This window comes from Notamacropus eugenii, chromosome 2 (assembly GCF_028372415.1).
Source record: "Notamacropus eugenii isolate mMacEug1 chromosome 2, mMacEug1.pri_v2, whole genome shotgun sequence".
Lineage (NCBI taxonomy): Eukaryota > Metazoa > Chordata > Mammalia > Diprotodontia > Macropodidae > Notamacropus > Notamacropus eugenii.
Genome location: NC_092873.1, coordinates 234,293,752 through 234,304,784, shown reverse-complemented (window position 1 = coordinate 234,304,784; position 11,033 = coordinate 234,293,752). Strand labels below are relative to the sequence as shown.

General features: G+C 41.8%; 1 long non-coding RNA gene across 1 annotated transcript; it reads left to right on the top strand.

The window, feature by feature from the left end:
- The first annotated feature begins 651 nt into the window (after positions 1-651).
- Positions 652-10,716, top strand: LOC140526939 (uncharacterized). The gene is made up of 2 exons (XR_011974610.1): positions 652-4,714; positions 9,653-10,716. It is a non-coding gene; the product is annotated as an uncharacterized lncRNA (long non-coding RNA).
- Positions 10,717-11,033: the final 317 nt, after the last annotated feature.

Genomic DNA, 11,033 nt, shown 5'->3' with positions numbered 1-11,033 from the left:
GAAAAAAAATGACCTCCGTGACATACCTGACAAGTAGTCTTGTAACCTTTGTTTGAATGCTTCAGGTGAGTCGGTAGTCAGTAAATTGTTCAGTCAATAAGTATTTATTAAGCACCTACTATGTGCCATGCACTTATTTTAAGCCCTAAGGATGTAAAGAAAGGTGAAAGATAGAGTTCAGTCAATAAATATTTATTAAGCACCTACTATGTGCCATGCACTTATTTTAAGCCCTAAGGATGTAAAGAAAGGTGAAAGATAGATCCTTCCCTTGAAGAAGTTAATGGGAAGTCTATATAAACACCTTTGACTAGTGCAAGTGCTTTGCAATCATGTCTCAACATACAGTCTAAATTTGCCTCTTTGTAACTTAACCTATTACTTCTAGCTGTGTCTTCTGGGGTTGAGCAACACAATTTTAGTCTCTGACTCATGACAGACCTTCAGATGTTCAGAGAGAATTATCATATCACTCACAAGTCTTTTCTTCTCTAGGCTAAACATCTCAAGGTTCTTTAACTGATCTGTGATATGCGTTCCACAAATATCTATGAGTCCCTGCCATGGCAAAACATTAAATTAGGTAGTGAGGGAGCTACAAAAATGTAACAGCAGACACCCTGGCATGCCCTGGCCTGCTGTACAGGTTCTTCGATCTGCTTTTCTAAAAGGTAAGCAACTTTTAAGGGTTCACCAAGCTACTTAATTATAGTCACCAGAAGGGAAAATATAAGCAGAGAAATAAAAAACCAACAGATTGGGCTTCTAACTGTCTGATCATAAGCCATGCATACATTATAGATCAACCGCAAGATGCAACTATCGGACTATTTATGTATATGAAGCACCACCATCTGGGTTTTCAAAAGGGGAGGGGTGGTTACCCAGAGTCTCATCTGGCACATGAACCTTCTTCTAAGCCCCCAAAGCAAAACCTCACTTTAGAGCATATATATTTTTTTCAGAGCCCTAAGGGACCCAGTACCTCAGTAACAATTAACACTTAACAAAACAGTTGCTACACAAACAAGCCTCCCCTAATCAATCTTCCCCCAGTGGGTTCCACCTGAGACCTATTAACGGGTGGGAAGATCTTCATTAACAGAAATGTCATTAACATTATAAAAGATGAGTACTTACAGACCCTGATTTAGGAGATGGGGAATAAAGTAAGCACACAAATAGCACTTCAGAAGAGCCATGAAATTTTAATTTCTTAGGGTAGTTGAGAATCTCCAAGCTAGATGTCGAAAAGAAATTATAAGGAACCTTGGATTATTGTATGTATGTATATCTACAGAGTTCCTAGAAGTAATTTATTAGCAATATTGGAAATATCCTGGAAAAAGTAAAGAAATCTGATGGATTTGAATGCACTACCTTAAATGCAACTCGTTAGCCTGAGAACATTATAATAATGAAAGCACACTGGGTTTAGAGTCAAAAGACCTGGGTTTGAATCCTTACTGAACTACAGTTATTCTGTCCACAATGTGGGGGGTTACTGGTATGACACTACCAGGATCTGGAAACTCTGTGTAAAACTTTTTGGTGCTTCCTTTGTACTAAAAAGAAATCTGATTTATGGGGAGTTGACAATACCTTATTGTAAAATTGCAGTTGGTATTCTATAATACTATGCATATATTTTAAGCAATTCTGAGTTTCTAAGCTTTTTCTGGCTTATCTGTTGGCTTTCTTGTCAGCAACTTTTGCAAAACTTCCCCTAAAAATTCCCCTTTAATTTCTTATGCTGTCCTACCATATATCGAAACTGTGATGGGGAAAGTTGCAATGTGGAAGGGATAACTTCTACCTAGGTGACCTTGAACAAGTCACGTCTCTCAGGGCCTCATTTCTTCATCTATACAATTAATGACACTTTTCCAGATTAAAAGCCTATGATCCTATTTTAGACCCCTACATCCCTCAATTTCCTCATTCCTAGAAAAGAAAGGAAAATAATATTTCTTTTCTCTCTGCACTGCTTCTAAAAAAGCTCAACATTTCTAGACCATGGGTCAAAAAAAAAAGTGACTGATGTGATTGTGAGTGAGAGAGATAGAAAGGGAAATGTGTTTGTAAAATGAGGTCTTCCTGATCACATATTGGAGCAACTTGTAATGGTTCTCAGTTTGGTTCAATACCTAAAATGATTTCCCATCAATCCCAGACTGTCAAAATTCTTTGCAAAAAACACCTTATCATTCTTCATCACTTTACCAGAAAAGACAAGAAGATATGATAAGATTTTGGCAAACCCTTAGAATACTTCCTAGACATCAATTTAAAAAAAAATTTTTGTTTACAAAACTCACCGAATTATAAAAGCAAAGCTATCTTTCAAATTGTATATCTCCTCGAAGTTCAATATTAAATTATTAGTGCAGGAATGTTAACCATGTTATTAAAATTACGTGTATTCATACATAAATATGCACATATTATATATTATATTCATACATATAAATAAGCATTGTATTGAGAAATGGTATGACGTAGTTTTGTTTTTCAAGATCACCAGACATAGAAATGGAAAACTGGGTTAAATCTCATCTGTATCCCTTAAATTTCAGGCTTCAGTTTACTCATCAGCAAAATGTTGAATTAAATGATCAGGGATCTCTTCAAGCTCTAAATCCATGATCCTATGTTTTATAACTTATGATTTACATATAAAACGGCATAAGTGACATCATCAGGTAAAGTAATTATCTATAAAAGGTAGTCAGGGCATGAAGGGAAAAAAAGGGATACTTGGGGGACAACTTGATTGCAGTGTAGGCTTCCTCAATATATTAAAATATCAAAGCACCCAAGGAAGGCCTCTAGCATGTTGAGTCCATCCTCTATGGCGGGTTTTCAGAAACATATAAACAAGATTTGTAAAGGGGGACCGTAATGGTAATTTGAATTGGAAAATCTTTCCTACTTATTAATAGATCTATTAAATCACCTGGAACCCTAAGTAATGTGGTTGGAGGAGCTTGCTGAACAGGCAGAACAGGAAGGGCAGAGCAGAACTAGGAGGAAGTGAGTGAGCACAGTCAGGGCAGAGAGGAGAGGATACAGGCAGGCGCACAGTTAGGCTCAGTCTCCTGAGCCTTTGCTTGTGAGAAGGCCCTGACCAAGGTGGAGGGAGGCTTGGAATGGCTTTGCTCCCTGCATTGATCATGTTTATTAACTTCTTGGTCACCATGACAGATTTGGCTTTCTGGTGTCTAAATAAATGTTTTCCTTCTGCCTTCTATATGGAGAGTCTTTTATATTTGGTGATTGAGAACTACCCCTGCATATTCATAGTCACCACCAGTGCTGTGAATATTTCCTTGGTGATACAGGGACAGGACATGAAGAAGCTGCAAAGAAAATGACCATCATGAGGGTATCAAAGTCATGAGTTCCCCACCTGGGGTCCATAGATCCCAAGGGATCTGTACATAGATTATAACGTGTCCATGAAGTTGGAGGAAGGAAAAAGTACATCTTTATTTTCACTAACTTTAAGTTTCTTTTGTAATCCTATGCATTCTATTTTCTGAGTTTTTAACATTATTCAGAAAAGGGTTCATAGGTTTCACCAGACTGCCAAACCGGACCATGATACAAAAAAAGTTAAGGATCCTGATCTAAGTGGTTTATAGACTAATGTATGGGATCCCTAACCTTTGTCTGATGGAATGGTTTTTAGAATTTCCCTGAAGTCTTATGATCACTGCCAGTCTAACACTGAGGCAGGTGAAGGCATTGTTGGGAGGGTGGGGGGTGAAAGATGGAATAAGAGTAGGGAAGGGAAAAAGAAAGTGAAAGGAGAGAACCATAGAAGCTGGAGAGTGAAAGTAACTAATTAGAAGGAGTCAGTCACTACACTTTCTTCCCTCCTGAAAGTGCCAAGAATTTTGGTGAGGGCAGCAACTATCTTGGTTTTCCATGACGTAAGTCTTTGAGACTGAACAGAAGTTCAAGACTGACCCCTGAAGACCTCAGGTGAAAGGATTATAAAATGATTAAAGAACAATGGTAGGTTAGAAATGTAAGGGGCGCTGACCGCCACACCATCTGGGACACCACACTGACGGACATCAGGTAAACTGAGTCCGGAGCAGGGAAGGGTGAAGAAGATGGCGCTGGAAGGGACGGCCCCACCCTGGGTTTGTTGTTGTCACTATAGTTCCAGCTTGTGTTCATTTCTTTAGTTTCGGGTTTGTTTAGGTGTGTCACCATGGTTCACTGGGCTAGCTGGCAGAGACTATATAATCAGAGTGCTTGCTTGAATAAATCAGAGTTCCTTCTCTGACCCGCTCTCCCGCCTCATTCTCTTACTCGCCAGCTCCACAGGAGGACAAGGAGCCTGCTGGCCAGGCATAAGACTTGCTCCTCTCAGTAAGCTATGCTGTAACCATAGCAACTTGGCGCCCACCAACATGGAGCCACAAGCAGGGGGGGAAGGAGCAGGAAGCTCAGCCAAGGGAAATTAGGTCCCTCAGGAATCTCAGCTGAGGCAATCAGGTCCCTCAGTCCCCCCCTAGTGAGTCAGGCTCTCCAGAAGCCTAGACAGTCTACAGGAGCTATCAGGACAGGGTCAAAGGCCGATGCCTGAGCGCGACAGGAGACAGTAGCCTGTCTGCCTCACCGAGTCCTCCAGCAAGCAGATCCGAGAAGTGGACGCAGGAGAAGACACGCACAATTCAGCTCGGTGGGAAGAGGTGTAACCGTGAGTAAGACTGAAATGGGGTAAAGCTCACAAAAGTTGAGTCAGGGTCAATACACAGCAATAACTTACAAAAAGATCAGGAAACATGGAACTACAGTAAGTTTGAGAAATATAAGGAAGTTCACAGATACCATTTGTGAAATCTGTCCTTGGGTGTCAGAACGACCTCCTATGAGTTTAGACTCTTGGGTCATTGTTGGAGAGCAGTTAACAGCTTTTGAACTCGAAAACCCAAATAAATTGGATCCTCACACTTTCTTCCTATATGACATGCTGAAGCATGTGTTCATAGAGGAAGACGGTGGCAAGGCAGTGCAAATGAGAACATTTACCACATCCTCAGAGACGACCAACTCTGAGTCAAGGAGTAGTACAAGGGACAGCAGCCCAGAAAGGCAGCCAGCATCCATATGTCCAGACTTAGAGTTGGAACAGGAGTTATGGCGAGAGAGAGAGACAGTTCGGGAACTGAGAGAGGACATGCAAGAGTTAACTGAAAAATTAAAGGGCTTGCTGAAAACTAAAAGGAGGGTTAGCTGGAAAAAGGAGTTCACTGATGGTGAGAAGGGAGGAAGCACAGAGAGTGAGAGAAGAGGAACAATTCTGCCACCTAGCGACAAGGTGAAAGAAGTACAAATAATTTTCAAAAAATCAGCATTACAGCAGACTCTAGAAAAGCTGAGAGAGGATGGTGATTACACTAGCTTCAGGGAGATTGGCGGGGAATGGATAAGTGCGTTCCCTGTATTGGAGGATAAAGCAGAGGACGGCTCCGTGACGAGGACTCACGGGCCCATACCAGCCTTACAGATAGAAGAATTGTAAAAGGCGGTTACAAATTATGGGATAAATGCTCCTTATGTCCTCATAAGATTAAAAGAATTGGCAAATTATGTGTTAACCCCAAATGACTGGAAATTAACCATGAGAGCCATCTTGACTCCCAGACAATATGTTTGCTTTCTTCAGCTTTTGGCAGAAAAATTAAGAGCCATAGCAACATCAGGTAATGCTGGCAACACTACAGATGCCCAACGGAATTATGATATGTTATTTTGGGTCAGGAGAGTATGCGGAAGACATTAAGCAAATAGGATATGATCTAGAGCTGTATGAGAGGCTAGCCCAAGGGGTGGAGCAGGCCTTTATGCTGATTCCTGAGAAGGGTCCTAAGAAGGTATCTCTGCAATCACTGAAGCAAGGAAATGCAGAACCCTTCACTGATTTCTGTGCCCGAGTAACTGAGGTTGTCACCAGGACTATGGGTGAAGTGGAAGGTACTGCTGTAGTGATAAAGGACATCCTTTGATCAGGAGCTAATGCAGATTGTAGGAAGGCTATGCTAGGATTACCCAAGAACTGTTCCACTGAAGACATGTTAAATAGGTGTGAGGAGGTAGGATCTCAGACATACCTAGCAAGTGTACAGGCGTCCATCTTCGCAGGGGCGCTGAGAAATTATCAGGGAGCTGGAGCAAGAGTGAGATGCTTTAAGTGTGGAAAAATAGGACATTACCAGAGGGAGTGTAGAAACAATGCAGAGGGAAGAAAAGGACTTGAGAACCAAGGGAACAGAACACCATTTAAGAGTAAGCCAACCACACCCTGTCCAAAATGTAAGAAAACAGGGCATTGGGGTTCAGAGTGTAGGTCATTGTCCCCTCTCAAGGGTAGTGCTCAATATTTAAACATGCAGACGGGCGTCCCTCCAGCCCAGGAGAAAAAGAGGGGCTACCGGGAGGACGCAGAGACGATCCCACAGGCCACTTCAGAATTCAGGAAGAGGTACTGGACATTCTAGTCGGGGACATACAGTCAAAATTAATCAGAAGCCTAGGGAATTTCCTGACACCTCCATGCACAACAGTGTGGTTACCAACAGAGGAAATATACATCAACACAGAGCAAGAGATTTTCATTTCTGCACCAGCAAATGCTTACACAGGCTTACAGGCCGTAGCACAGCAACCACTGATTGGTACCTTACACAAGACCCTGATGTGCAACTCTAACAATGTGGAGGTGGAGGTGGATAGAGGGCAGCCGGTAGCACAATTAATACAAATGGATCATAACACAGAACAAACAATATATTGGACTCAACAAATTGGCAATCAGAGACCAATGCTTACCATATATATAGAAGGAATACCTAAAACAGGCCTTGTGGACACCGGTGCAGACAGAAGCATATTCCCTTTTTCACAATGGGAGTCTCAATGGCCTATAGGAGAGGAAGACAATGTATATGGCATAGGAGGCTCACAATGGGCCAGGGAGGTGGCCAGACCACTACGGTGGACTTTTGAGGACAGATCAGGAAAATTTTGGCCACAAGTATTGGAAGGGCTTCCCATAATACTATGGGGAAGAGACCTGCTTACACAATTAGGGGTAAGATTAACAACAAATTTTGGAACGGGTCCATTGATGACGATGCCGTGAGAATTCCACCACCAAAATTACCATGGATCTCGGATGAGCCCATCTGGGTGGATCAATGGACCCTAAAATATGAAAGTCTCACGGCCCTGAAAGACCTTATACAAGAACAGTTAGAGTTAGGACACATTGAGGAATCCTTTAGTCCTTGGAACTCTCCTGTATTTGTCATAAAAAACAAATCTGGAAAATGCAGAATGTTGACTGATTTGAGAAAGATCAATGACATCATGTAGCTGATGTGTGCTTTGCAGCCAGGTTTGCCATCACCCAAGGTAATTCCCAGCAGTTATAAACTTTGGGTGATTGACATCAAGGATTGTTTTTACAGTATTCCTGTTTATACTGAGGATAGGAAAAGGTTTCCATTCTCTGTACCCAGTGTCAGTCTACAGAAGCCATACCATCCTTACCTATGGAAGGTACCACCCCAAGGAATGAAAAACAGTCCCAGAATTTGTCAGTGGTATGTAGACAAGACATTACACCCAGTCAGGAAGAGATTTCCCCAGGTGTTGATACTCCATTATACGGATGATATCTTGGGAGCTCATGATAACATGGAAATTTTAGAAATGACTTTACAAATGACAGAGAGAGAATTCCTCAAACAGGGTTTAAAAATAGCATCTGATAAGACACAGAAAGACCTGCCTATACATTACTTAGGACACACCATATTAGAACATCAAATCCATATTAAATCACCTGTAATAGATGTGTCTAAAATCAAGACTCTCAATCATATGCAAAAGGTGATAGGAGAGTTTCAGTGGATCAGACCACAATTAGGAATACCTACAGGTGAATTACACCCATTGTATGACATGCTGAAAGGAGATCCTGACTTAAATTCACCACGACAATGGACTCCTCAAGCGCTGGAGTGCATCTCCAAAATTCAAACAAAAATCGTAGAGGCTAGCACCAGGAGATATAGACCAACAGAAAATATGTATATCTCTATCCTTTTCATTGTGGAACTTCCCACAGGATGCCTTCACCAAGAGGAAGGGGTATTAGAGTGGATACATTTGAAGAGGGTACACAGTAGGTCTTGTGTCCCTTCCTGTGTACTAGTTGCACAAGTGGTTTACAAAGCAATTCAGAGAGTGAGGAAACTGATAGGAAGAGATCCTGATGCCATCTAGTGTAGATACAACAAAGAACAAGTAGAGAAATGCTGTACAGAATACCCAGAAGGGCAAGATATTATTAATGAAAACTTCAAAACAGGGAACATAAATAAGCCTCTAAGCATATACCAGGAAACACCATAGACATGGGCAGAGAAGCACCATGACACTCCAGTCATAAGAAAGAATGTATTTACTGATGCCACAAAATTAAATAGAGCAGCCACATATGTATATCAAGATAAATGGTTGCAGGTATATGATACTCGGTTCTCATCCACCCAAAAGAACGAACTATTTGCGGTCTGGAAGGCTTTAGAAATTGATGAGCCTATCAATGTCATTACCGACAGTAGATATGTAGCCACACTTTTACCAGACCTAGAGACTGCCTGCATATCAACCCAATTAGAAATTGGACAGTTGCTCGCGGAAGTCCAAAACACCATAAGAGGACGTATGTTCCCATTCCACATTTTACATATAAGATCACACTCCAATCTACCAGGGCCTCTAGCAGCAGGAAATGAGGTTGTGGATCGAGTAGTGTCAGGAGGTGTATACCTAGAAACCACTGAGGAAGCTCAGCAGGCTCACAATAAGTTTCATATATCAGCAAAATCATTAAGACATTTATATAAACTTACTAAGAAAGAGGCCCGAAAGATTGTAAAATCATGCACAACATGCATTCCTTTCCAGCCACCGATGCCATGCAGAGTGTACAATCCTAAGGGATCACATCCTAATGATATCTGGCAAATGGATGTGACTCACACAGCTTCATTTGGGAGGCTTAAATATGTCCATGTGTCTATAGACACTTTCTCCGGTTTCATCATGGCTACTCTACCCAGCGGAGAGGCAGTTAAGGACGTGTGTAGTCATATGCTTCAATGTTTTGCAGCCCATGGTGTCCCACAATTATTAAAGACTGATAATGGCCCAGCATACACTGCTTCAGCCTTCCAAAAATTTCTCTCAGAATTCGGAATCTCTCATGTGACTGGGATCCCCTATAACCCCACAGGACAAGCCATAGTAGAATGTGTGAACCGCACCATAAAACAATATGTCCAAAAACAAAAAGGGGGAGCTTCGTGACCCAGGTCCACAGCACATGATCAATTAAAATTGGCACTTTTCACTATCAATTACTTAAAATTTGATGAGCACGGTCTTACGTCTGCCATGAAACACATGGTCAGATCAGGCAGACCACCAGATGATTTTAAGAAAAAATTGGAATGGACACCTCCAGCCTCGGGACAGACAGCCATGTGGCGAGATCAGGAAGGGCAATGGCCTGGACCACATACCATAATAACTTGGGGCAAGGGTTATGCTTGTATCTTTACAGGAGACAAGGAGATTTGGGTACTAGTGAAAAGACTATGGGTCGTACAGCACCAGGAAGAAATCACAGGAATTCCGCCAGAGAAAGAAGAAGAAACTACAACGCCTGAGCCATGAAATTAGTCAGCTGCATCTTACTGCTTCTAGCAGTGAGCCAGGCCAAGGACCAGTATTGGACCTTTGGACATTAGTAGACATTTCAACTTTACAGGACTGGTGAAGGGCTATCCTTGGTGTTTGTACAAATAATGTATCAGTGGGATTTAGGGAACAATTGAAGATGGATCATGAATTTTATCAGGCCATTCAAATGTTAAGAAATGATGTAATAGCAATAGGGGATGAACTGCAGGCCATAGAAACACAATTGGCTTTAAGATGTGATTACAGATATCGTCATTTTTGTATAATGAACAAATTGTACAATGATACTGAATTTAATTGGGAAGAAATAAGAGCTCAGTTACATGGTTTAACACTCTCCAATGTTTCAAGTGAAATGAAACTGTTGGAAAAATTGGCATTGGATATAAATACTCAAGGGACAAAAAAGTTAATACCTGAAAATTCTGTTTCAGACATGATGCAACTTTTTGGTCATTCCACCTCATTGTTTAATTGGCTAGGTCCATTGTTGTCAGGAAGTATTGTTATCCCGATTGTTATGTGTCTCATACCAGCATGTCTCAAATGTGCCCTACGAACTGTAAAAGATACAATGAAGATGCTTAGTGAAAATCAGTTCAATCTGAGAGATGTACAAACCCGTGAAGGTCATCAGGTCTAAAACTAAAAGGGGGAGTTGTAAGGGGCGCTGACCGCCACACCATCTGGGACGCCACATTGACGGACATCAGGTAAACTGAGTCCAGAGCAGGGAAGGGTGAAGAAGATGGCGCTGGAAGGGATGGCCCCACCCCTGGTTTGTTGTTGTCACTATAGTTCCAGCTTGCGTTCATTTCTATAGCTTCGGGTTTGTTTAGGTGTGTTACCATGGTTCACTGGGCTAGCTGGCAGAGACTATATAATCAGAGTGCTTGCTTGAATAAATCGGAGTTGCTTCATTGACCCGCTCTCCTGTCCTATTCTTTTACTAGCGAGCTCCACAGGAGGACGAGCAGCCTGCTGGCCAGGCATAAGACTTGCTCCTCTCGGTAAGCTATGCTGTAACCATAGCAAGAAATAGTACGCGTTGGCACTCCCTAGCATAATGGTTACTGATGATGGGGAAAACCAGAAGGAAGTATCTGATTTGTCCTGTGTCAAAGAGCCCTTGAGGATTTACAAAGTCCAGTATCTATTTTGCCTTATAATTATAAATGAGAAATGGAGGGAGAGGTCTTCCTATCGCTGCTAGTTTACATCATCTGGGCCTCTGTGACTCT